General features: G+C 39.9%; 2 pseudogenes across 1 annotated transcript; one reads left to right on the top strand and one right to left on the bottom strand.

Annotated features, from left to right (window-relative positions):
• Positions 1 to 2,001: 2,001 nt before the first annotated feature.
• On the top strand, positions 2,002 to 3,679 carry LOC114288244 (pentatricopeptide repeat-containing protein At1g09220, mitochondrial pseudogene; annotated as a pseudogene).
• Positions 3,680 to 6,094: 2,415 nt separating this feature from the next.
• Positions 6,095 to 25,291, bottom strand: LOC114304123 (putative caffeoyl-CoA O-methyltransferase At1g67980; annotated as a pseudogene). The gene is made up of 5 exons (XR_014330636.1): positions 24,904 to 25,291; positions 20,280 to 20,387; positions 19,513 to 19,656; positions 6,746 to 6,877; positions 6,095 to 6,494 (listed from the first exon to the last, which is right to left on the bottom strand). The product of XR_014330636.1 is annotated as a putative caffeoyl-CoA O-methyltransferase At1g67980 (transcript).
• Between the last annotated feature and the right edge of the window lie 1,368 nt (positions 25,292 to 26,659).

The raw sequence follows: 26,659 nt of genomic DNA, 5'->3' as shown, positions 1-26,659 counted from the left end.
CAATTCTCCCCTTCTCCCTTGTTGAACTCACTTTCACTCTTAGTCTCTCTCTCTCTCTCTCTCTCTCTCTCTCTCTCTTACACGTTTGTAGCTCAAGAAGGATGAAATGAGAGTGTAAAATGTATACAAGGGTCCACTAGTGCCTTATATAGGCTTGGATTAAAGAATTCATTAATTAGGCTTAATTGAGTATTAATTGTTTTAATTATTTCGTTCTGAATCGAATTTCAATTAAACCTACCATAATGTTCTAAAAATTTCAACTAACACATAATTCAGGTCAATTTCGTGATCGGTTGCCAATAAGGCCTTTAATTCACAGAACAAACACAGAAACACAAACAGATATTTCTACAGCAGACAGATATAAACACAAATAATGCAATGCACATGTAATTAACCCAAGATTTCATCTTAATTACTTATTAGACATACGTAATCATGGCTTAACAGTTAATCATGGGTCGGGATTGTTACATTTAATGAAATATTATTTTAATAACAATTATATTCTAAAATAAAATGACTATAATGGACATCAAAACATACCCATAATATTATATTAAAATATTCTCTATACACATCTTTTAAAAATAAAAAAATCTCAGCACATTAAAAAAATCTAAATCCTAATTTCTCTCCATTGTTCCCAATTGTCTAAAACCCCAAATCTCATCTAAAATTCATGTCATTGTTGTTTGATCTCTCTTGATTCATCGAAATCTAAAACCTAATTCGTTGTCCAAACATTGAAGATTGATTGCGAATGGAATAGTTTTTGATTTCATATAATTGTATTGATTTCGAGAATGTTCAATAGGATGATGGATTCTAAGTTGATGAGAAAATTCATGTGCAATTGAATGTAAATTTTATGAATACAAGATATTGGTGGGATTTTAGCTAATAATTTGGATAAAGATAGGTTCTTTTGGTGACCTGTTTGGTTTTTATTTGTGTTTAATATGAAATTGCTTCAAATTAAAGGAAGAAAGAGATGAAAATTGTCTCCTTTTATTTTTTTAGTGTTTTATTTTCTTGTTGAAATATTTCAAAATCATCATGAGAATATTTCTCTTTGATTTGTTTTGTTTTGTTTTTTTTTTTTTTTTTGGTCTTTAGTTCGTTGGTTCATAGTAATTATATATACATATATATATATATATATATATTTATGATAGGGTCTTTAATGGAATGGAGGTCTTCAATGGAGGACTGTGGTCTTCTTTGTTTAGAATAGAACCGTAGCAGTGGATCTACAATTTTCAGCAAGTGAGTGGAACGAGGGTTAAGGAAGTGTGTGTACAATGATATAAGTGAAGGGTATAATCGAAACATTTAGTATGTGGATTGAGAAGAATAATTAATAAGTATGTGTACTAAGATATAATGTGCACTGAGATAAGTAGGTGTGTGGAAATAGAATTTTCTGTGGAGAGTTCTAAGAAAAATGGTAAGGGTAAATACCAATACTCGTATATTTGTTCACACTTTAGTAAGGAGGTTTAGGTACCACCTAAATAAGCTACTTATTAGCTTATTGACTTATTTCTGTCGAATTACTTCTCTATTTTTTGCACGTTTATTTGTAATAAGCAACCCAAATGTGTTCGCAAGATGATTGAGACTAAATTAGTCCATTAAAAAATAAAATAGGTTAAAAAGTCAATAAGACAAAATATCACATCCAAATTATAATCATTTCACTTTTTGTCTCACAATTATCCCCCCCCCCAAAAAAAACCAAAAAATTTATCCCAAACAAAATATTTTTAACTAAGCTAAAATAATAAAAAAAAAATAAAAAAAAGGCATACTAAAAAATTCTTTTCAAACGAGGGCTTACTAGTTAGCATGTTGGATTTCATTGTGTAGAGGTGGCCATGAAGAGGAGACGCATGCCCTACTTGCTATCTCTGCTAATGAAACACATAGCAAGCCGCGAAGCCATTCGACAAATCCACGCTCAATTGATCTTCAATGGCATTCATTGTACTGGAATGTCTATGACAATATGGAATTACCTATTCCGACACTACTCTCTCGGTTCCTCCCCCGAAGAAGCTGTCCTACTCTTCAAGTACCTCCAACTTCTACACCTACCCATCATCTCCTTCGACAACTATTCCTACTCTTTTTTCATCAAGGCTTGCACTAATTTGGAACAACCCACTTTGGGTACTCAGGTCTATGGCCTCACTGTCAAAGCCAGCTTTGACCATCACATCTATGTGCAAACTGCTCTGGTCAACATGTATTCAGTTTTTGGGTGTTTAGTTAAAGCACAACAAGTGTTTGATGAAATGCCTGAGAGGAACTCAGTCACCTGGAATGCCTTCATCACTGGTTTAACTAAATGGGGGCAGATTGGCCTTGCCCGTTCTCTCTTTGACCAGATGCCATCGCAGAATGTTGTTTCGTGGACTGGTATCATTAACGGGTACTCGCGGTTGAACCAACACAAGCAAGCTTTGGCCTTGTTTCGGACAATGGTTGTGGACAAGGGTATTAAACCAACTGAAGTAACAATCCTAGCAATTTTTCCGTCCATACGGAATCTTGGGTGTCTTGAGTCTTGCCAATTAATTCATGCTTATGGAGAGAAATGTGGGTTTAATGAGCATGACATTCGAGTTACCAATTCCCTTATAGATGTGTATGCAAGGTGTGGGTGCATTGAGAGTGCAGTAAAAGTCTTCGATGGCATAACTTGTGAAAAGAGGAATTTGGTGTCATGGACATCTATAATCTCTGGATTTGCAATGCATGGAATGAGGAAACATGTAGCAGATAGTTTTAAAAGAATGGAAGATGAGTGTTTGATGCCAAATCGCGTAACGTTCTTGAGTATTTTAAATGCTTGCAGTCATGGAGGATTGGGTGAAGAGGGGCTTGAGTTTTTTAGAAAGATGCTTAATGAGTGTCAAGTTGTACCCGATATTAAGCATTATGGGTGCTTAATAGATATGTTGGGGAGGGAAGGTAGGTTAGAGGAAGCTGAGACGATAGCTTTGCAGATTCCTACTGAGATTGCTAATGTTGTGATTTGGAGGACGTTGCTAGGAGCCTGTAGCTTCCATGGTAATATTCAGATTGCAGAACGAGTTATGAGGAAGATACTAGAGATAGAGAGAAGATATGGTGGTGATTATGTGCTTTTGTCCAATATATATGCTGGTTTTTGTAGGTTTGTAGATGCTGAGGGGGTGAGGAGACTGATGGATGAAAGTAATGCGTCTAAAGTTCCCGGACTTAGTCATGTCTGATAATACCAAAAGAAAAAAGAAAAAAAAAATATCAATGTAGGGGCAGTGATTTTGTGGGAATGGTAGTTTATAAATCTTTTATTGTGGAAATCCCTCTACCACAAATCTTTTGGTGTTCAGTCTCTTGATCAGAGTCTAGGACAGGTGGTTATTGGAGTCAATTATACACCAAACCTTCAATCTTGTGCAAGATTTTTACATGGGAAATACCCCAAGAAGATCTTTTGGGTAACTGGCTCTTCTTTTTATTATTTAATTTGGTTTTTACTTTATTTCTGTTATTTAATTATTATATAGTAGAATGTAAATAACTGGCTTTTAGTTTATGATGGTCTACTAAATTGGCAAGGTTTAGCCCTGTTCAAATGGCAACTATCTTTCTTCTTTTCTTCTATGTCTTTTTTTGTTGGTAGTCTCTTATGCCACTTTTGATTTGTCTTACAGTTATAAGTTGTTCCTTGACATGGAAAATTGGAGATTTCTTCCAAAGGCAAAGGATGTGATGCTCACAAGCATTTCATTTAAGCAGACTATTATTTAAAGCAACCCTGGATGCAAGAATATTTACATGGTTCTAAAAGGTATGATACTTAAAAGCACCATGATCTGTTCTTTTCAATTTGTGCATTGTTCTTGCTTCTTTCCAAATCACAATCATTTTGGTGAAAAATGAATTCTTGCATAAGGAGGCATATGAATTATGGATGGAATGGAATGCATTTTTATGAATTATGACTGTGGTAGTCTTTTTTCATGGTGAAATGAGTGAAGCAGACACAACTTGTATTTTAGACCATTATGTTATTTATTATTATGTTGTTCCTGTGTTGTGAAGATAATGACGGTGTGAGCCTCCCTGAATAAATTTTTAAATGTAGTTTCCCTGACTTCTAGTGATTATAAATCAGGGTTGATTCCATTTGAGATGGGGCAGGACATTTATGGCTTGTGGGAGTTTGAATTTTATCTTTGTATAAAATGAATAAATGCTGGACATTAAATTTTTGTTAGTTAGAATCCACAAAATTTAGTTTATCAAGGTAAGGGAAAGTATGCATTTGTATAGAATCATTTATGTTTGATATAATTTCACATACATTTTTCAGGGATCAGAACCGAAAAACCAGTGAGATGGAAAATGCTGAATTTGACCGTCACTTTCAACCATGTTGGTTAAGCAGAAGCCGAAGCAACTTCCATCTGCAGTATAAAATGATCAGAAACCCACATTTTTTTGACTATGCAAGTCATTTGTAGTATGAGTAGCTGCAGTATTTATATGTTCACTAATGGGTTAAGTTTTGTAATTGATTTTCAGGGTGATTTGTAGGATTGTAGTGTGACATGGGTTTTCTCTTTGTAACATTGCTGTTCTGATCAATTCAAGTGGTGTTCACTTCATTGTGATTGAAAAGCAATAAGATCTTCCTCACATGATGTAAATATTGTACATGAAGGATGAATTATTTAAATGGCTATGCTCTTTCATAGGGAAAAGTGTGAAATAGTGTTAATTCCTTTTCTTGCTGTTTGTTAATTGCGATTTAGGCATCTTCGAAGACTAAAACTTGGATTGGATTGTATGTTCATAATACCACATTCGGTTTTCTACAACAATAAGTGGATGAATTTCATTTTGCAATTAGCTTATCTAATTTAATGAGTGTTTGGTAGTGGTTCTTACAATAGAGTGGCTTGAAATTCTTGGGTACTTGGAGTCGCCATGATTTATGTATTTCCCTGTGCGTGTATCCTATTTTGAGATGTGATGAAAATGAGAGGGGTTAGCAGGAGAAACTTGAAAACATTTAAGATAAAAGCAGCCTGCAGGAAACTAGATGGATGGAGGGTTTGAGACCTAACTGGGTTGAAAGGTCAGTTTTCTAGCAGATATCGCGACCTAAAAGGAAATTGCTGGCAGACATGTATATGACATATGTTGCTTTTACCTTTTTCGATGGTGAAACTGTTGGGAATAGGAGCAGATTAGAGAGCCTTCTTTGGTACTCAGCTTATAAGTTTGCTTATTGGCTTAAAATAAGTCCACAAATAAACTAGTGCTTTAGAAAGTTAGTTTGGCATATTTTTGACATTTGTAATTATTTTTGGCTTTAAAAAGTTGGTTTTTGACAGGAAAAAGAGTAGCCAAATGGGCTCTGGCATTTAAGCTGAAAGAGTACCCAACAACTTGAATTTATGTTAATTCTCAAAACAAATTAGCCCGTAGGCATATAAAACTAATAAAAATGGAAAATTCAAACAAGATATAGAAATAACTAATTTAGACTCCTTAACAAAATTCACCCAAAATCCAATTGGGTCCACTTCAAAGTGATGGATTTTGATCCAATCCATTTGTTTTATTAGAACCGTTTGGCCAACCACATCACGCCACATGAGGAGGAGACCAAGATCACTCGAATCATTTGCGCTTCAAAGACAAAAATAGTAGGCTTCTTTGCATGTTGCTTGATTTAGACTGGGAGGAAAACTCCACAATATTTAGAGTATGTTCAAACAATTCATCAATAATTTCACTACCAAAATGTTTGGTGAAAATTCCTTCAAAGTCAGCTCTGAGGTGCATTATTTTTTGTTACATCCACAAATATATTTTTTTTAAAAATTTTAAGATCTAAGCACACCTTCAAGAAGAGAGTTTGAAGGTCCAAACCAATCCACAAGTGGTACCACGAAATACATTATGAATAAATGACATGAACTACAAAAGTGGAGTCTCAAATACTTTTGCGACTACAAGGTTGCCATTGCCATTTTTTCAACACAAAAACGCGTAGAGAACTTCATATACGAATAAGATAACAACATTATAAACGGATCATCCTTGAAAATAAATGACTTGAAATCCATGGTAACATGATTATTATTACAAATTTAGTCAAGCTCATATGATATGATACGATACAATCTGATCTAGAGTATGCGCCTCCACAGTGTGACACCATCACCAATGGAAATCTGAGCGATTTCGATTCGGGGGTCAGAGGCTAAGTGCTTGTTGAGTTCAATTATGGGCTTTTGGTTGGCACAGAAACGGTCAGGGACTTCTTCTTCCTTGCTTACAACTGAACCACGCCACAGAGTGTTATCATATGCAATAACTCCTCCTACTTTCACCAATTTTATCGCTTGCTCATGACATTTAATGAAATTGGGCTTATCGGCATCCACAAACACAAAATCAAACTCCATTTTCAACTTACCCTCCTGCTATATATACATAATTCATATAATTAGTTCCCAAGTTAAAGAACCGAGCGTCCTGTATAAGCATGTTAGTTAGAGATTTACAGAAATTGGCACAAAAAATGTGATTGACAATATTAGCAAAGAATGGCAGATCAAATTAGGAAAATGTTTTACACTCCCAAATAGTAAATTTAACAGTGCAAAATAATTAATTGTGTAATTGTACTGGTTAATGCAATAAAAAATCAGCTTTAAAATTAAAAACTCACATCGCTCAACATTTCATTGAGAACATAAATGACATCTGATTCTATGAAATTGATCTTGTGCTCCACACCAGCTTTCTGAATGAATGGCAGTCCAACTTCAAATGCTTCTCGATTTGGATCTATTGCTACTATCTGTTGAAAAATTAAAAAAATAATAATAATGAAAACAAAAAGACTGGTTTAGATTTTGTCTATATTGGAATCGTAACATCATTTTATGAGGGAACAAGAAAAACATTAATTCTAGTAAATAGAATCTTTGTCAGCTTGTCATGTTTAAATCCCAGTAGAACTTAGGAGGTGTTTGCGAAAGAAGTTTTTTGGTTTTTTTTTTTTTTGTTTTTTTTTTAATAAAAGACAAATTGGATACAAAACCAAAAAAAAACTAATCCAAACAAAATATCGCATCAAACCCCATAATCATTTCACTTTTTCTCTCACAAACATCACATCCAATCACAAAAAAACCCAACTATCTTCTCAAACACAAAAAAAAAAAATTTCTCCAATAATATCCTACAACTAAAAAAACCTAAAAAAAACCCACTTTCCAAACACCCACTTAGTCTCTCATATTGAGCAAGTACTTGTCCTAGTTACCTCATTACTAAACTCATTCCCAAACCAAAAAAAAAAAAAAGTACTTGTTTTGGAGATAAGACCATGACCATGAGATTAGACTATGTATCTTGATCAATCTTGTATAATATTTGGATATAAAATGTGTCTTAGGATTGATAGTTCCGCTGAATTTTATATCCCTCGTATTTGGAATTATTGAGTCCCATTGAGAAGGATACAAAATGACCGAGTAAAGAATCCAAATTATGAGTTTAAAAGATCAAAATATCCTCAAACATGGTCATTACATTATGTAATCAATGTCTTAAGGATTTCAAACAAAAATAGAATAGGTTACATAATGCCTTCCTATTGCAGGAACATTCCAAACGTGGAATAAGATACTTAATTCCAAAAAATTGGTAATTCTAGAATTATTAGTTTCAAAACTAATGATCCCTTGTGATGATACAGTTCGTGATGGTAGAACGGATCGGACTGATCCACGCTTCTTAAGCCTATGTCCGAATGAGCAAGCCCACCTGAAGACCAGCACAAGAGTTCAACGGGGAACGAAGAGTCCCCCAGCGAACCCTCCGACGAGCAAGTTAGAGAGAGAAGTGGAGTATAGAGATGGAATAGAGATAGAAAAGCTTAACCTTCTTCTTGTCTTCAACGTCTGTTTATATCCTTTGGTAATCATTTTGTTGTCACTTCCGACTTGTCACCTTGGCCAAAAGTCTATGCTGTAGCTCACCTTGTTCAGGGTGAGGGTGTGCTGTCCCGACGGAGAGGTGTTATCGTAATAAATGTTGTGAGGGGCTGCATTAATGGTGATGTGCAGTGGCAATAACTTTGCAGATCTTTGTCTGCTGATGTGGCTTGCCCTTTGCCTGCCACGTGTCTGAATATCATTGGTCCTTCATGTCATGTTGACTTCCAGTTGTGCTGGGCCTTATCAGTTGGGTTATGTATTGGGCCCTAAGTGGTAGGCTTGGGTTATTCATAGTGGGCTATGGCCTTTATGGGCCTACCCACGTCAGTAGTCCCCCATTCCCAAGTGTAGCTTTTGTCCAACAAAGGGAATAATGAGGAAGATGGGGGTTGAAGGTCGAGTGGAAGGAACGACCGACCAGAAGTGGCCAAGTGGAGGGACCGACCGTGAGGAGGGTCGACCACGAAGGGTAATCGAGTGAAGGGACCAACCATGAGAAAGGCCGACCATGAAGGGTAGTTGAGTGGAGAAACCGACCATGAGGAGGGCCGACCCCGAAGGGTAACCGAGTGGAGGGACTGACCATGAGGAGAGCCGACCACGAAGGGTAATCGAGTGGAGGGACCGACCATGAGGAGGGCCGACCACGAAGGGTGAGGTGGCAGGGTGTGGGGCTTGAGAGCGGTGGATCACGTGATGACTTGAAGTGGAAAAGACAGGGTAGGGGAAGGAGGCAATGAATCGTGGTCGTACACGTGGCAGCATCTCGTGGTGGGGAGGTTAGGCGTTGGGCCAGAAGTGAAACGATAGGTCATAATGGGTGTTGAAAAGACAGTTTTGGTAGATGGTTGAAAATTTTTCAAACTGGCAAAAATTAATTGTGACCCCTAGAATACAGGCAAGCCTTGGGCTTTTGGTATTATACGTTTTACCTACATTTCTTTGAAAAATCAAAACACTCCAAGTATAGACTCCTTCGTTGCAAGTGATACACCCCTGCGACATTTTTTGAATTTTCTTGCGCCCGCATCCGAAGCTATTCGTAGACACACCACAGAAATGGCCCAAGAAGAAACTGCAAACGCCAGGGTTGATCCATTGGGGGATGACGACGCGGTGGATTTGGCAGAGCAATATAGGACGGAGAGGCGAGTGGGGAGTGGGGGGAGCTATCGGAGCGACCTCGTTCGTCCACAATGATGGCGGCACCGACGCCAATCAGTCAGGTGGAGCCAGATCATTGGCATACAAAGGCCGATAAGTCGATTATTACCGCGAAGGAGCTGGAGGGTATGCGGGAGAAGTACCAGATTCCCGCCGAGATAGAGTTGAAATTGCCGGAGTCGAAGGAGAAGGCATCCGACGTTCGACCGGGGGAATTCACCCTATACGAGGAGGTGCTAAAAGGGGGTTTGAGGTTGCCCCTACCTCGGATAGTGGTGGATGTGTTGAACCAGTTGGAGCTAGCTCTAGGCTAACTGATGCCGAATGCGTGGAAAATCTTGCTGGCCTGTGCGAGCGCGTGGCCGAAGGCGAACGGGGGGGGCTGAGATGACGGTGGATGAGTTTTTTGTGTGCTACAAGGCGTCGGGGCAGCAAGAGACTTGGGTCACTTTGCAGGCAGCGACAGGGAAGGGTTTGGTGGCAGGGTTACCGTCATCGATAAAGGGGTGGAGGCTGCGATGGTTCTATGTGTCTGTCAACGGAGGGGTTGGGGTGCGCATAGTGTGAAAAGTGCCCACTAAGTCTGTGGAGCCAAAACTGGGAGCAGCGACAGAGGCGAGAGTGAAGAGGGTGAAAGAATGAAGGGAGAAAGAGGGCGCCCAATGGGACGAGCTTGTTCAGCCGTCAGCCTTATTTGCAGCAGGGTTAGGTCCTCAGCCGATCGGTGGAGACCTAGGACCAGCAGAGTTAGAAGCGAGAAGAGAAGCGCAAGAGGCTGAGGATATGACCATCCTCGCCAAAGCTAGTACGTTCAAAGAGTCCCAGGCAGACCGACCGCCGAAGCCGATCGCAAGGGAGAGGATTTGACAGCGCCCCAAACCCTTGGGGGAAAAAGACTTAGGTGGATTTGAGCCACGACCGCCTCCAGTTGATCCTTTGAAGGAGAGAGCATACGAGGAGATGGGGGGTGTGGTAAAAAAGAAAAAGAGATTGAGGAGGAGTGAGGGGGAGCCTGCCTTGAAGAGAAGGAAGGAGGCGACGACGGAGCAGACTCCCCTGGCGGGGGAGGTAGAGGGGACCCCTGAAATGGGTTGGAAGAGGCGGCCAAAGAGGGAGAGAGTGGGGCGACTGGCCTTGGGGAGCAAATGCAAAGTGGCGGGGTCAGCGCTGAGCCAAGGGTAGAGCCCAGGGAAGAGCCACAACCACAGGAGGGTCTGGCACCCCAACGGGAGGGAGCAAGGCTAGGGTTGAAGACCTCCTTCTATCACGTCCCTGGGTGTCCGGGCGAGTAGAAGGGAAAGGGAGAGAGGCCAGGATGGCTGCAGATTGCCTCTTGGGGGTGGTAGAAGACTCAGCCGTTCGCTCGGTGGCTTGTTATACTGAGGCTGAGCTAATGAAGGGATTGTGCTCAACCCAGATGGAGGTGGCTGCCTTAGCAGGAGCCCTGTTGATTAAGGTGGCAGTGGCGAAGGGCGAATGGAGGAGGGAGAAGGAGAAGTTGGGGGGGTGGAGGCCCAACTTCAAAATTTCAAGAGGGAAAGCGTGGGTTGGAGGAAGGCTGCGTGGAGTGCGTGTGCTAGGGGGTTGGAGGAGGTGCAGAAAGCGAAGAAGATGGAAGTAATGGCGATTGTGCAGCGCAGCGTTTCCGCTCGAGCCCATGCTGAGCTGCTGGCGGTCAAGTTGGAGCTAGAGGACGATTGCCGCAAGGTAGTGTCGCTTGAGTTCCAGCTGGCTGGCGAGCAGAAGAAGCTAGGGGATGCTCAAAATGCCTGCACGATCGCCACTGAGCGGTTTGAAGAGGCTATGACCAGCAATGAAGAACTGCGTGCCCAACAAATCAAAGAAAAGGATGATGCAGACCTGAAGATCGCTGGGCTGTAGAAGGAGCTGGAAGATGAGCGTGCGAAGGCAATGGAGGAGAAGGAGAGATTGGAAAAAGAGTTGGAGGAAGAAAAAACCAAGGTAGCCTCTGAAAGGGCAGCATACCCCGACCTGTATGTCACAGTAGTGGAGCAATTCAAGGGGTCTGCCGACTTCCAGATAGCAGTTGATGCCGCGGTCGCCAGCAACTTGGCAAGGGAGGTGTCTGGGGGGGCAGGCCCGTCGGGAACGACCGTTGGGGGCAGAACTGAAGCAGAAGTTATTGAGAGCTTCCAGCGGTCAGACTTCTACAAGCACGAAATGGCTAAGTTCTGGGACAGTGGGTGGAAGATGTTCAAGCGGAAGGCAGAAGAACTGTTCCCAGACTTGGACCTTAGCGATGTAAGGATTGATGAAGACGACGTGGCCCAGACCCCCCTAGATGAGGGCGTTGAAGAAGAAGACCTTGTTTCAAGTGAGGAAGAGTGACTGGTGTGAACAAAACCTGTACTTAGGGTTTTGGGTATTTATTGTGCTTTGGGTTGTACAAGTTTTTTTTTTTTTTTGAATTGTTGTAATGAACTTATGTACAAGTTTGTGAATAAATAAAATTTGAGTTGTGTTTTCATTCTATTGTGTTTGCTTGTGCATCTGGAATGAATGAGAATGGTGACTCATGTATGAGGCTTGTGTAAGGGAAACTCAATGCAAAGCCAAGGTTGAAATGTAAGAAAAACTCAATGCAAAGTAAAGTTAAGAAAAACTCAATGCAAAGTGAAGTTGAACTTGTAATAAAAACTCCATGCAGAGTGAAGTTGAAAATGTAATAAAATTATAAGTTTGTGTTTGCCACACTGCTGTCTTTATTTTGGTGAGTCTGAAGTGAATGAGGGTGGTTTATTCAAGCTAGGCTTGATTTGTAAGGAAAGAGGCTGACTTGCAAAAGTTGATAAGTAAGAAAATAATCTGACTTGTAAAGGAAACATGTAAGAATGTCAAAGATGTGAAGTTTCAAATTATGCCCAAAAATGGAGTTGTAAATCATGTTGCAAGAGTGTTGGTAAATAAAAGATGAGTTTGGAATTTGACTAAGTGAAGGGCGGTGTAAAAACATGGACCTAGAATTTTGACTAAGTGTGTCTACTAATGCCACAAGCATGAAGTTTGCATGAATGGCCTTGATCAAGCTCTGCATGCATGCTCAGTTGGGGTTAAGCTATGATTAACTGACTCTGCAAGTAATTCAGTAGCTTGAAATAACTCAGTCTGGCTGAGGCTGTGTAGGTTCGGTCTGGCTGAGGCTTTTACGCTCAGTCTAGCTGAGACTTGTCATGCTCGGTCTGGTTGAGGCTGGTCATGCTCAGTCTGGCTGAGGCTTGTCATGCTCAGTCTGGTTGAGGCTTGTCATGCTCGGTCTGGTCGAGGCTTTGATACTCGGTTTGGCCGAGGCTTTTATGCTCAGTCTGGCCGAGGCTTTGTATGCTCGGTCTGGCTGAGGCTTTCATGCTCAGTCTGGCTGAGACTTGTCATGCTCGGTCTGGCTGAGGCTTTGTATGCTCAGTCTGGCCGAGGCTTTGATGCTCGGTCTGGCCGGGGCTTTTATGCACAGTCTGGCCGAGGCTTTGTATGCTCAGTCTGGCCGAGGCTTTTATGCTCAGTCTGGCTGAGGCTTGTCATGCTCAATCTAGCTGAGGCTTGTCAAGCTCGGTCTGGATGAGACTTTGTATGCTCGGTCTGGCCGAGGCTTTGATGCTCGGTTTAGCCGAGGCTTTTATGCTCAGTCTGGCAGAGGCTTTGTATGCTCGGTCTGGCCGAGGCTTTTATGCTCAGTCTGGCTGAGGCTACAATCAAAGCGTTATTTGAAAGATCACACATATATTTGGAATGTAAGTTGTCGTCATTAAAGTGTAGCTCATTTGATTAGAAATTTACATCACAGGAGAGAAGAATGAGAACAATGAAGTGTGCAAATTGTCAAAAGGAAATACAGCAAAAGATCGATACAAGAATTGAACTTTTATTGAAAATAGTGCTTCGGGTGCTCGGCGTTCCATGGGTGGGGGAGATCATGGCCTTCCATGTCCTGAAGTCGGTAAGTGCCTGGACGAGGTCTGGCTTTAACGACGTAAGGTCCTTCCCATTTGGCTGTCAGCTTGCCCTCAGTCGGATTCTGGGGGCCGAGGGTTATTTCGTGCAAAACAAGGTCCCCCACGGTGAACTCCCTTGGTCGAACTCTGCGGTTGTAGTGTGTTCTCGTTTTCTGTTGGTATGAGGCCCGTCTGACTGCAGTGGTCTCTCAGAGTTCTTCAATTAGGTCTAAGTCTGCCCGGTGCAACTCGTCAGTGAGTTCTGGATTCGGATGTAGAACCCTTGGTGTAGGAAGACCGACTTCCACTGGGATGACTGCCTCAGCGCCGTATGTTAAGCGGAAGGAAGTCTCCCCGGTGGGAGTTCGAGCAGTAGTGCGATAGGCCCAGAGTACATTCGGTAGTTCCTCATCCTAGAGTCCCTTAGCAGCTTCTAACTTGGTTTTAATGATCTTCAGAAGAGAACGGTTGGTGACCTCAACTTGACCGTTAGCTTGGGGATGACTTGGGAAAGAGAAACATGACTGGATTTGAAGCTCTACACAGAATTTCTTGAACTTGGCGTTGTCAAATTGTTTGCCGTTGTTGGAGACGATGGCTTGAGGGATGCCAGACCTGCATACGATTGATTGCCAGATGAATCGGGTTGTGTTCCGCTCAGTAATGGTAGCAAGGGGTTCTACTTCTACCCATTTAGTGAAGTAGTCGATGGCGACAATTGCAAATTTAGTTTGGCCTCGGCCAGTGGGCAATGGGCCAACCAGGTCGATCCCCCATTTGGCGAATGGGTAGGGGCTTCAAAGCGTGATCAATTCTGTAGGAGGAGCATGGGGGACACTGGCACTTGTCACATTTGAGCACAAAGTCTATCGCATCTTGATTGAGAGTAGGCCAAAAATAACCAGTGCGAAGTATTTTTTGGGCTAGCGACCTGCCGCCCGAATGATTGCCACATATACCCTCATGGACTTCTCTTATTACGTAGGTCGCGTGAACAAGATTGAGGCATCTTAGGTATGAGCGTGAGAAGCCCTTTTTGTACAAGAGTCCGCTGACAAGAGTGTAATTAGTCGATCGGGCCCTGACTTTGGCGGCCTATTGTTTGTCATCTGGAAGTCCCCCTGTTGTTAGGTACAGGACGATGTCTGCCGCCCAAGGGATGGGTTCATTTTGGAAGAACTGCACTTCTTGCTGGTTGGTAGAAATGGCAGGGTGGGCTAGGCAGTCGAGGCGGACACCATGGCTGAGGTCGGACTGGTCTGCAGAAGCCAACTGAGCCATCTCATTCACCTTAGAGTTTTCCACCCGAGGGATGTGCTTGATGCGGAAGGTATTGAAGAGGCAAACAAGGGGGAGTGCTATATCCCTGTAAGCCCGCATTGTGTCTTCCTTGGCATCGAATTCCTCCATAATTTGTCCGACAATGAGCTGGGAGTCGCTGAACACCTAGATGTGGCTGACACCAATATCCCTGGCTAGGCAGAGACCTGCTATCAATGCCTCATACTCGGCCTCATTGTTACTAGCCTCGAACAAGAAACGGAGAGCACAATTGAAATAACCACCCTTAGGGGCGGTGAGGATGAGACCAGCCCCACTACCTTCCCTGCGGGATGACCCGTCGACGTTAAGAGTCCAAGAGTGAGGGTCTTCTGGGTCAGTAGGGGTTGGTGGGGGTGGAAGGGTCGTGGTTGGGGTAGGATTAGTGAATTCCAGGATGAAATCGGCGACAGCCTGCCCCTTAATCGTTGTTCGAGGTCGGTAGGAGATGTCAAACTGGTTGAGTTCCACTGACCACTGCATGAGTCTGCCGGAGAGTTTGGTTGCTGCATTACCTTCTTCAAGGGTTGGTCGGTGAGGACCACTATGGAATGGGCTTGGAAGTAAAAATGGAGTTGTCTAGGGGCGGTGACCAAGGCCAAGAACAATTTTTCTAACAGTGGGTAATTCTGCTCCGCTCCCCTGAGAGCCCGACTGATGTAGTAGACTGGCCGTTGGACAGAGTCGTCTTCCCTAATAAGCGTTGCACTGACTGCGGTGCTTGACACGGCTAAATAGAGGAAGAGGGGTTTGCCTGTGGTTGCTTGTGAAATGAGGGGGGGTTGGCCATGCACTGTTTCAACTGCTGAAAAGCCTCTTCGGATTCGGTCGTCCATTCAAAAGTTTGCCGAAGAACTTTGAAGAAGGGGAGGCACTTATCCGTTGCGCGGGAGATGAAGCGATTGAGGGCGGTAACTCGACCAGTGAGTCTTTGAACCTCCTTAACCGTTCTGGGTGACTGCATTTCAATCAAGGCCTTGATCTTTTCAGGGTTGGCTTCAATGCCCGGCTGACTGACCATGAAACCCAAAAAACTTCCCAGATTCTACGCCAAAGGCGCACTTCTCCAGGTTGAGCTGCGTTTGGTACTTTCGTAGGGTGGCGAAGGTCTTTCGCAGGTCGGTCAGATGATCAGCGGAGAGTTTGCTCTTGATTCCGACCTATCTGATGATGGAAGACAGCATTGACCAACCGTTGGTAGGTGGCCCCAGCATTTTCAGTCCAAATGGCATCACACGGTAATGGTAGGTACCTCGGTCGGTAATGAAGGAGGTGTGCTCCTGGTCAGATGGGTGCATCAAGATTTGGTTGTACCCAGAGAAAGCATCCACGAAACTGAGCATTTGATGACCGGCTATGGCGTCGACCAGCGGATCTATGCAAGGCAGAGGGTACCTGTCCTTGGGGCAAGCTCGGTTGAGGTCAGAGTAGTCAACACAGAGTCGCCATTTACCATTGTTTTTGCGAACCAGAACCACACTCGATAGCCATCTGGGGTAATCCACATTGGTGATAAACTGTGCCTCAAGGAGTTTGTCTACTTCAGAAGCAATAAGGTTATTGCGTTCCGGGTGAAAGACGCGCTGCTTCTGGAGGATAGGTCAGAAATGGGGCTCAACACTGAGACGGTGGCTGATGAAGGAGGGATCAATACCCGGCATATCGGAGTGAGTCCAGGCAAACACATCGTTGTGCTCAATCAGGAGGGCGGTGAAGTCTGTCTTGGCTTGGGGGGACAGTTGGCTACCAATCTTGGCAGTTTTTGCCGGGTTGGTGGGGTCGATGGAGACCTCGATAAGCTCTTCCACTGGTTCCCCCCTGACCAGCTCATCCTCGTCCCTGATGTCAAGTCCTTCAATGATCATGGTTTCCTTAAGCTTAACTTCTTTAAGTGAGGCCACATAGCATTCTCTGGCTACAGTCTGTTCTCCCCTGACTGTGCCGACCCTTAGATCGGTGGGGAACTTGACGGCAAGATGGAAGGTGGAGGTGATGGCTTGGAAGGCATTTAAGGCGGTACAGCCAAGGATGATGTTGTAAGCAGAGGGGCAGTCGACAACGAGGAAGGTGAGCAGCTTTGTGGTCTGCCTGGGGTACTCGCCAATTGTGATAGGAAGATCGATGGAGCCGATGGAGGTCACCCGGTCGCCAGTGAAATCGACCAAAGGGGTTTGGAGGAGAGATAGACTTTCTTTCCTAATCTTGAGCTGGCGGAAGCAGTTGAGGAAGATGATGTCTGAAAAACTGTCGCTGTCGACGAGAACTCGTCTGACCTTGTAATTGGAGAGGAGGGCAGAAATGAGAGAGAGTTGTCATGAGGATAACGGATGCCTGTGCTGTCGGCGTCCGTAAAGGTGATAGGCTCGGTCCACTGCCTGGGGTGTCTGGGGGGTCGATCCAATGTGGCAACTTCTTTGTCTGAGCCTTGCCTTATTTTCCTGAGTTCTGCCTGCTGAGCCGAGCGGGATGGTCCTCCACACGCAAGCCCGCCGGAAATAACTCTGATTTCTCCAACAGGTGGGGCGGGATTGCCTTGTGCCCAAGGTTGCTGTAGAGGGCGATCATGGCCTTGGTTAGGTTGGGCTGGCTGCCGGGGGAGGGGTGCGCCGGCGGTTGTTTCTGACGGGCTCAGTCCTTTGCCTCTGCTGAGGGCGGGTATCCATGAACCGGCTAAGACGTCCCTGACATATTAAGGTCTCGACCTAATCTTTGAGGTTGACACAGTCATCGGTATTATGGTCGTGGTCTTGGTGAAAACGGCAATATTTGGACTAGTCTTTCCGATTGGAGGGGGTTCGTGATGGTTGGGGCCATTTGAGGGGGTAATCCCGCTAGTTTTGATTGAGGACTTGTTCCATGGGGGAATTAAGGGGTGTGTATCACTCGAACCGGCCGGGCGGTCGGGCTGGTGCCGACCGGTCGGCTCGGGGGGGTCGGTCGGTATAATGCGGTGTTTGATTATTGTACTGGGTGTTTCTGGCTTCTGAGTCTTTTCGCTTTTCTCGGGAGGTCGGGTTTTTTGTTGTAGGGTCTTAGCGAGCGGCTAGGGAATCTTCTGCGTTCATGTATTTTTGGGTTTTGGAGAGTAGGGCTGCCATGGAGGGGTTTTTAGAGAGGGAGAAGAGGAAATCAGACGACTGTAGTCTGGCTATGAAAGCCGTAAGGATGACCTTATCATTGTTTTCCTCCACCTGCAAGGCTTTGGTGTTGAAGCGGGTAACGAAACTGCGCAGGGACTCCCCCTCGATCTGGCGGATGTTGAGGAGTTGGGTTGCCGGACGGCATTGGCGCTGGGCTCCAATAAAATGGCTGATGAAGGAGTCACTGAGATGCTGGAAAGTGGAGACAGAGTCTGCTAATAACTGGCTAAACCATAGCCGAGCTGACCTCTTTAGTGTCACGGGGAAAGCTCAACACATGATCTCGTAAGGGAATGCATGGAGGATCATAAGGGTTCTGTAGGTCTCCAGATGGTCGACTGGGTCTGTCGTACCGTCAAAAGAGTCGATGGTGGGCATTTTGAACTTGGGGGGTAGAGGCTTGTCCCGGATTGAGGCAACAAATGGTGAGTTTGCTGTGGTAGAGGGTTTATGTTGGATGTTCTGCATAACCCCTTGGAGTTGGAACTTCATGGCTCGGAGTTCTGCATCCCAGAGAGGGATGTTATCACCACCGGAAGGCAGCGGGGGTTGGACGCTACTAGCTTCCCCTTCAGGGGCTGGTGCCAGGACCGATGGATGCGGAGGTCGGGGTGGTGGATTTATATTAGGAGGAGGAGGTTGCAAGCCTTCCAAGTTGGGTGGATAGGGATGCGGGATAGTATGGCTCAGGGCTCGTTCTTGGTTGGGCGGAATATCTGGAGGTGGTGGAGGAGGCATAGGAAGGTTTCTTTGGAGTAGGGCATTTATCAGGGCTTGGTTTTGCTCGGCCATGCGGTTAATGCTGTTGGTAATCTCGATGAAATAATGTGGTGGGTTGTTTGGATTGGGGGGGTCGACTTGATGGTCGGCAGCATTTTGGTGAGAAGCCATGGATCTAGTCATGACCATACACTTTGATGGGTAGCAGGAAAGGGTTATTGGAACAGGGTCTCCGGGGACAGTGAGCACAACTGGCGCGTGGAGCAAAACGTTCCCACAGACGGTGCCAACTGATGATACAGTTCGTGATGGTAGAACGGGTCAGACTGATCCACGCTCCTTAAGCCTATATCCGAATGACCAAGCCCACCTGAAGACCTGCATAAGAGTTCAACAGGGAACGGGGCGTCCCCCAGCGAACCCTCCGACGAGCAAGTTAGAGAGAGAAGTGGAGTATAGAGATAGAATAGAGATAGAAAAGCTTAACCTTCTTCTTGTCTTCAACGTCTGCTTATATCCTTTGGTAATCATTTCGTTGTCCCTTCCGACCTGTCACCTTGGCCAAAAGTCTATGCTGTAGCTCACCTTGTTCAGGGTGAGGGCGTGCTGTCCCGGCGGAGAGGTGTTGTCGTAATAAATGCTGTAAGGGGCTGCGTTAATGGCGATGTGCAGTGGCAATAACTTTGCAGATCTTTGTCTGCTGATGTGGCTTGCCCTTTGCCTGCCACGTGTCTGAATATCATTAGTCCTTCATGTCATGTTGACTTCCAGCTGTGTTGGGCCTTATCAGTTGGGTTATGTATTAGGCCCTAAGTGGTAGGCTTGGGTTGTTCATAGTGGGTTATGGCCTTTATGGGCCTACCCACATCACCTTGTAATCTAAGTCATCCTTTGTAACTTGGCTAAAAATATAGTTTATTGACTAAAAATAGATCCACAAAAAAGCAAATGTAAACAAAAACAAAAAAGTTTGAAACAAACATGGACACGAGTATTCCATTCTGCTCACAAGAAAGGGGTTTGAAAGGTTAAGATAATTTTAATATTTTACGTGGTTATGATAATAACTCCACCATGCCATTTTCAGATGAAATGCATGGATGACAACTTGTTGATTTAAAAATGTTAAAAAGCAAATTTTTAACAAACTCTTTTGGACTTGATTTAAATTTGATTACAATTTAAAAGGGAGTTACAAACCTGGCCATCATGTGGTAAAGCAAGGGCAGTGGTAAGAAGAGAATAGCCAGTGAAAACACCAATCTCCAATGTCTTCTTCGCATTCATTAATTTCAAAAGCATGGACAAGAACAATCCTTCATCAGGGGGGCACACTTATCTCCGCTCTACAATTCAAATTGCAATTTTGTTATACTTTAAAAATAAAATAAAAAAAAAAGATTAACTAAATAAGTTGTGAATAAACAAAATTCTGAAAACATTTTTTTTTTAATGTTTCATTGGCCACTACTTGGAATGAAGACCATTCAAAAGTAGTAGTGCTTTGTGGCCAAAACTTGTAGTAACAAGTTAACTAGGCCGACTAGAAAAAAAACAAAAAATCTTTTTCAGTCCATGAGTTAGACTGTATGGTACTATCCAGGCTTGTGGAGATCATCACGGATTTCATTACGATGATCCGAACAATTCATTTTATGGAGTTCCTTGTGTAAATCATTTACAAAAAAATAAAACAAAAAAGATAAGTCGATTTAATAAATGCGATAAATTGAATAGGTTATGATTATCAAATTAACCTAAATTATTTTGTGAATGATATACACAAAGGACTTTACAAAATGAACGGTTTGAATTATCGAAACAAAACCCATGGTTGGCTCCATAGATCCGGACAACACCCTCTAGTCCATGATTTTGACTAGATAGAAGCTAGGTCCAATAATTTAATTATAAAAATATATTTCAGGTTGCTTAAAATGATGTTTGAGTTTATTAATATTGTCAACCATATGTGAGCAAGTCCCTAACCTGTCGCCATATTTCTTGAATGTTGCATCTCTTAGCCTCTTGAGCTGCTCATGTTCTCTTGGGTATGCACTGGTATCCAAAATGTACTACTTAACCAAAATTGAATCAATAAGCAAAATGATTGATATAAATCCATAAAATGGTGTTTCCCACATCTAAAACAAGTTTATTTTTTTGATGAACAAATAAAAACTTCATTGATGAGAATCAATGTACATAGTATACTAAGACAAACATCAATCAACTGGGGGGACAAGTGCACAAAGTATCAAAGCAAAAACTCAACAATATATGAAAAAGGAAAACATATTGTTTGGCAGTAAGAGTGTATATATTGTTTGCTTCGGTCAGGTTTTAGAAAGAATTTGGGACCAAATTTTTTTTCTACATTTGTATTTAGCAATAATCAAAACATACCATTCCTCATTGTAAACCGCGCCAAACCGTTATGCATTGTGGCAGTTTGGTCACATTTTGAAATTTCATGTTTTTAATGAACAATCAATTAACAATATAATGAAAATACAAAGTTATAAACTCAGTTTTCCTATTCAAAATATTGACACCACCAGTATAGTTTGATTCTCTCATTTAGACAAATCAAAGGTATACTTTACACAATAATGCTACAATGGTCAAATTTGTTTAAATGAGCGAAAACGGGTCCTCAAGACTATTTAAGCTACATCCTCGGTCCTACAAAGTTGGTGACGTAACATTCTTCATCCAATTTTGGACTAACATTAATTGTTGGATTAAATTGAGAAAAATTAAGATGGTAAGGAAAGTGGGAAAAAAAACTTTAAAGGCCAAAATTGAAAAACTCTAAAACATAAGGGGGCAGTGTATTTACTAAGGGAGTCAAAATGTAATTTATCCTATCAATAATGCTACAATTACCACATTTATATACAATAAAGTGCTTTCCACCTCATGTGTTACCATTGTGTTAGTAACATATATGAAAACTAGGGCCATATAATACGTTGATGATATATGTATAGATAACAAAATATTTTATGGTGTGCAAATTTGACCATTGTAGCATTTTATCCTATATGAAACAGAGCTTAATGCCCAGGGTATACTTTAAGTTTGTTTAGTTTCAATAAATTGTTTATTACTCTTTTTCCTCTTTTCTTCCTCCTTTATTCTTATTATTTATTTGTTAATTTTTGCTTGAAGATTATCGAACAAAAATGTTTGAGAGCCCTAAAGGAGCTTTAATGAGTGTGGCTCACCCATTGATGTGATGCTTTGGCTTTTTTTTTTTTTTTTTTTTTTCATTGCCACATAAGTAAAATTCAATTTAGAGCTCTCTATCACCACCCATTATCAAATTATCAGATTTGATGAAATATTTTACGAAAGTTGATAATAAAAAATATTTTGATTGATTGGACTGTACCCCCATCCACTGCTTTTCAACAATCAATATTTTTCAATTATAAATTATTTTGATTGATTGGACTGAGATTGTCTAATTGAGGAGACTGTGAAAAAATTCATATCCCTTCATGTTCCTCAATCACTCAATATAAATTCGTGAGTCTTATTCCTTCTATCAATTACAATACTATTGGAGCATCACGTGACGGTGCTTCAAGATCAACCAATAACTTCTCCACTCTCACTCTATTTCTATCCACTTTTGGTTATCAATCAATTATTGTTTTTATTTTTTTTATGCACAATTAATTATTTTGTTCTTGTTAAATTTGGAAAATAAATTATTTGTATGAAAAAGTCAAATCCAACCATTTCATTTGGTCACAATTCTATCTTAAGAAAGAAAGTGATACTATACACAATTTTATTTATTTTATTTTATTTTTTCATTGAGTTTGACTTCTATCAAATTGTCATCTCAACTTTTTTTTTTTTTTTTGATCGGCAAATGTTAATTGTTAGATTAGCACCTATGGGAGAAAATCTCTCCATCCATGGCGAAGCACATAAGTGCTTGCACTCCCTTCATTCAACCCCCTAAGGAGAATTGAATCTATGACCTCCTTGGGACTAAGCCCTAAGAAAAACATGATGGCCAACTAGGCTAGGCCTAGTTGGTTAAAATTGTCATCTCAACTTAAGAGAGCATTTGAATTTTTAAGTCTATTTTGTATTCGATTTCGGTGATTCAAACTATTTACTTTTTAAAAATCATTAAATAGAATATTCATATAAAAAATTATGATAATTTGACATTAGTAACTATATATTAAAATCTTATTTTTTTAATAAAAAAATAAATAACAAATATAATTTCAATGATAGTCATTCATTTTTTATAATAGTGTCTTCTCAATTTCAAATATAATAGCATCTAAGAAATAAGATTATATGTAGTATTTTATCACCAAAAAAAAAAATTAGTATCTATTCTCAATTTCATAAAAAAAACAAACATGATTATGTGAATATCAATGTTCAATTCAATCATTTATATAAATTATTTGCTCCATAAACTAAGTCGAATAATTTGAATCATCAAAATAACTCCGCATGGAGGGGTACTTCACGTAGGGCTCGGGAACATTGATAACTGATTATCTAAAAAAAAAAAAAAAGAGAAAAGAATGAAGAAGTAGACCTTGGCCGAATTTGGATCTTATAGAGTGGATTTTATTAAAGTAATTTTATAATAATTTTTTGAATGGTTGAAATTTAATTTTACAAAAATTAATGGTATAATAGTTTTTTTTTTTTTTTGAACGAATGATATAATAGTATTCAGTATATTTGGTTTCAGTTTTCTGAAAATTGAGTTTTTTGTTTTTAGTGAATATTTTTTAAATTTTAAGCAATTTTTAAAAAAAAAATAGATGCACCTTATTTAAATGTATTTAAACAGTAAAATATTTGTGAAAAAATATTTTAAAAAATGGCGAATTACACTAACGGTCCCTATAGTTTGGGACATGTGTCACTTTGGTCCCTCACTTTTCAATTGTGACACATTTGACCCTAAATTTTGAATATTGTTCCAAATAAGGACAATTGAAGATATCATTGCTTAATTTTGAGGGCAAAATCGTCAATTTGATAAAATATAAACTAATTTGACAAAAATAAATGTCAAAAAAATATTTTTGAATTTTAAAAAATTATTTCTACCCATTAAAGATAAAATTATGTAAAATTGATAAATCTTTTAGACATTTTTTTTATTTTACCAAATTAATTTTTATTATGTGTTTGGATGATGATTATGTAATGGGTTATTTTCATTAAATTAGTTTCTAATTTTTAAAATTTAAATATGACCACAATTTTGATATCGTTATTAAACCAATCTATTAAATTAAAAAATCTAAAATTGAAAACATTTTGGGGTACTTACGTGTAGGTCATAATAAGTGGACTTATTGTTTAATAGGTCCTATGAGAAAAATTTGTCATAAAAAAGTCACTAATTGTAAGTTTTAGCGACAATTTATAAAAATTATGACAAAAGAAGTCACTAATTGTCAATTTTTAGTGACATATACAAAAACTTGTCATAAAAAAATTATTTTTGGAGACAATTTTCCAAGATTTATTTTCAATAGGACTTGATGGGAATTAAGTCCAACTATTAGGACCTATTGGTAGTTTACCCAAATATTTTATATATTAAATATATCGATTACACATTAAGATCTTAACAACTATCCATTACTTGATCAGCATCTAAACACGTAATAACAATTAATTTGATAAAAATAAATAAATAAATGTCCAAAAAATTTATCAATTTTACATAATTTTATTTTTGGTGTGTAGAAATAATTTTAAAAAATTTAAAAATATTTCTTTGACACTTATTTTTGTCAAATTAGTTTATATTTTATCAAATTGATGATTTTGCCCTTGAAATTAAGCAATGGCATCTTCAATTGTCCTTATTTGCAACAAAATTCAAAACGTATGATCAAATGTGTCACAATTGAAAAGTTAGGGATCAAAGTAACACAAGCCCCAAACTGTAGGGACTATTAGTGTAATATGCCCTTTAAAAAATTAATAAATACATAAAAATATGAAAAATATATTGAATTTTCGTATTTTTTTTTTGCATTTTTTGGTATTTAGTGTATTTTTTTAAAGATTTTTTTTTCACAAATATTATATTTTTTAAGTGTATTTATGTTAGGTGTGTCTAAATTTTTTTTAAAAATTGCTTAAAATATTAAAAAAAATCATTGAAAACATTAAAATACGAAAAATAAAAAAAAATTATTTTCTGAAAATTATTTTCTAAAAATCAGAATCAAACAACATGATTGATATTTACTTCTAAAAAAAATATCAACCATACGAAAAGTCACTCTAAAAAATCCTCTGGTCGAAGTATCATAACTAGATCCTCTAGTACAATTAATGGAGTGAAAGGAAGATTTGTCACAAAAAACAAAAACAAAAAATTTAGAAAGGTGTGTAAGAATTGTTGAGAGAAGGAGAAAGATGAGAAAACATCCAAATGCATGTATGAGATGAAAGGAGAGGAGAAAGGCTGAACAGACAACAGAGACTTTTAATTTGATGGTGTACTACTTTTAATTCAACCAGAGAATGTGCCTAAGAACACATTATCATAGATATGTTGGCAACAAAAGGGCTTACCTTTTGAAGAGCCTCGCTTTTCAGTATGGTCTTTAAAACAATATTATCCGCCATGGCTTTACCTGCAAACCCAAACTCAAAATGTTTTCTCAGATGAGACTAAACAACTCTATCTCTCTCTCTCTGCGTATGTGTGTATATATAGGGAAGTGTTTGAGGGTGTTTTGTATAAATTACAAATATGCATAAATTATCTTACGTAAATTTTTATAAATATACATAAGTTGTGATTTCTAAAATTTTTATAAGTTGACTTATGTATTATTGTGAAAATTTATATGATTTTATAAGATATTTATGTATATTTATGAAAATTTATACAAATAAATATGATATACATTTTCACGCTTAAAAATTGCCCATATATAGGAGCGGAGGCAATGTATGCCTAGGAGAGGCCTATGCCCACCCTCAAGTTTTGATAATTATATTGGTACCCTTATATATATAGATTATATAATATATATATTTTTTTATAAAATTATAATAATATCCCTTTTTCAAATTATAAAAGTCCATCTATTATAAAAAAAAATTTTTCTAATTATAATGAACCTACTAAAATAAGTCTTTCTATTGTACACCACCAAAATGGGTGTACCATATACTAGTTATTACTTTATGGTATTAATATTATAAATTTTCATAATCAAATTATTTTCATTCATAACTAAAATGACTACTATATAAATTATAACCAAACAACACATCTTCAATTATAACCCCCCCAAAAAAAATTACAATAAGTCATAACTAATATCAGAATGAGTCATTATTGTTAGGACCCTTTGTTGTCAAAATCCATGGATCAAAACCAAGGTTGTTACAGGTTTCAGTTTTCCAGGTTTTCATATTTTGGTTGCCCCGCTCGAGCGGGGAAAGTGGCGCTCGAGCGGGGATTGGAAGCTCTCAGCATCTCTACAGTCGCCTGAAAAATACTGGGTGGTGTGATTAGACGCTCGAGCGTGGAAACTAACGCTTGAGCGTGGAGCCTGTATGAAATCGCAGAATTTGAAGTCACCGCTCGAGCGGGAATACCCACGCTCGAGCGGACCGCGCGATCCCAGATTCTATATATTCGTTTGTTGGGTCTGTTTTAGTTTTACTTTTCCTAGATCTTATTCAAGAGTCCTAGGGTTTTGTTTGTGGTGTACTTCTGAAGTTTTGGTGAGTTTTCCTTGATGTTTTGAGAAGAGTTCTTCACTCATGATCTAAAATACTTACATCAAGGAGTTGGTTTCTTTAACTTAGAGTTCTCTTCGGTGGATTCCGAAGATTCAAGCGTATAGTTTCAAAAGGCGTTTGATCTTATACGTGGTCGTTAATTTGACAAGTGAGGTTGTGGAATCAACTTCAGGATTGATCAGTTCCAAGAAGAAGTCATGGAGAAAGAGTTACAGAAGATTCGAAGACAAATTGACTAAGTTGGGTAATTTGTATGATATCTTTGTAATCTTTTTTACTTCAGTAGTGGGTTGATTAGTGGCGTTTCGCCCGTGGTTTTTTAATCACAGTTGGAGGTGTCCAATTGTGGTTTTTTCCACGTTAAAATCGTTGGTGTTGATTTATTATTTATTCTGAAAAACAAACAATCTAAATCACTTTCGTAAGTGCTTGTTGATTTAGATTGTGTGTTTTGAATTTTTGGGATTTGGAATATTTGAATCTTGATCTAATCACGAATCACTTAGGATTTTCAATTGGTATCAGAGCGGGTCACTCTTTTTTTAAAAAAAAAAATATAGGAGTGTGATTT

This window comes from Camellia sinensis, chromosome 5 (assembly GCF_055761805.1).
Source record: "Camellia sinensis isolate YWXY chromosome 5, ASM5576180v1, whole genome shotgun sequence".
Lineage (NCBI taxonomy): Eukaryota > Viridiplantae > Streptophyta > Magnoliopsida > Ericales > Theaceae > Camellia > Camellia sinensis.
The sequence above is the reverse complement of the archived record's forward strand: the minus strand, read 5'-3'. Positions and strand labels throughout refer to the sequence as shown.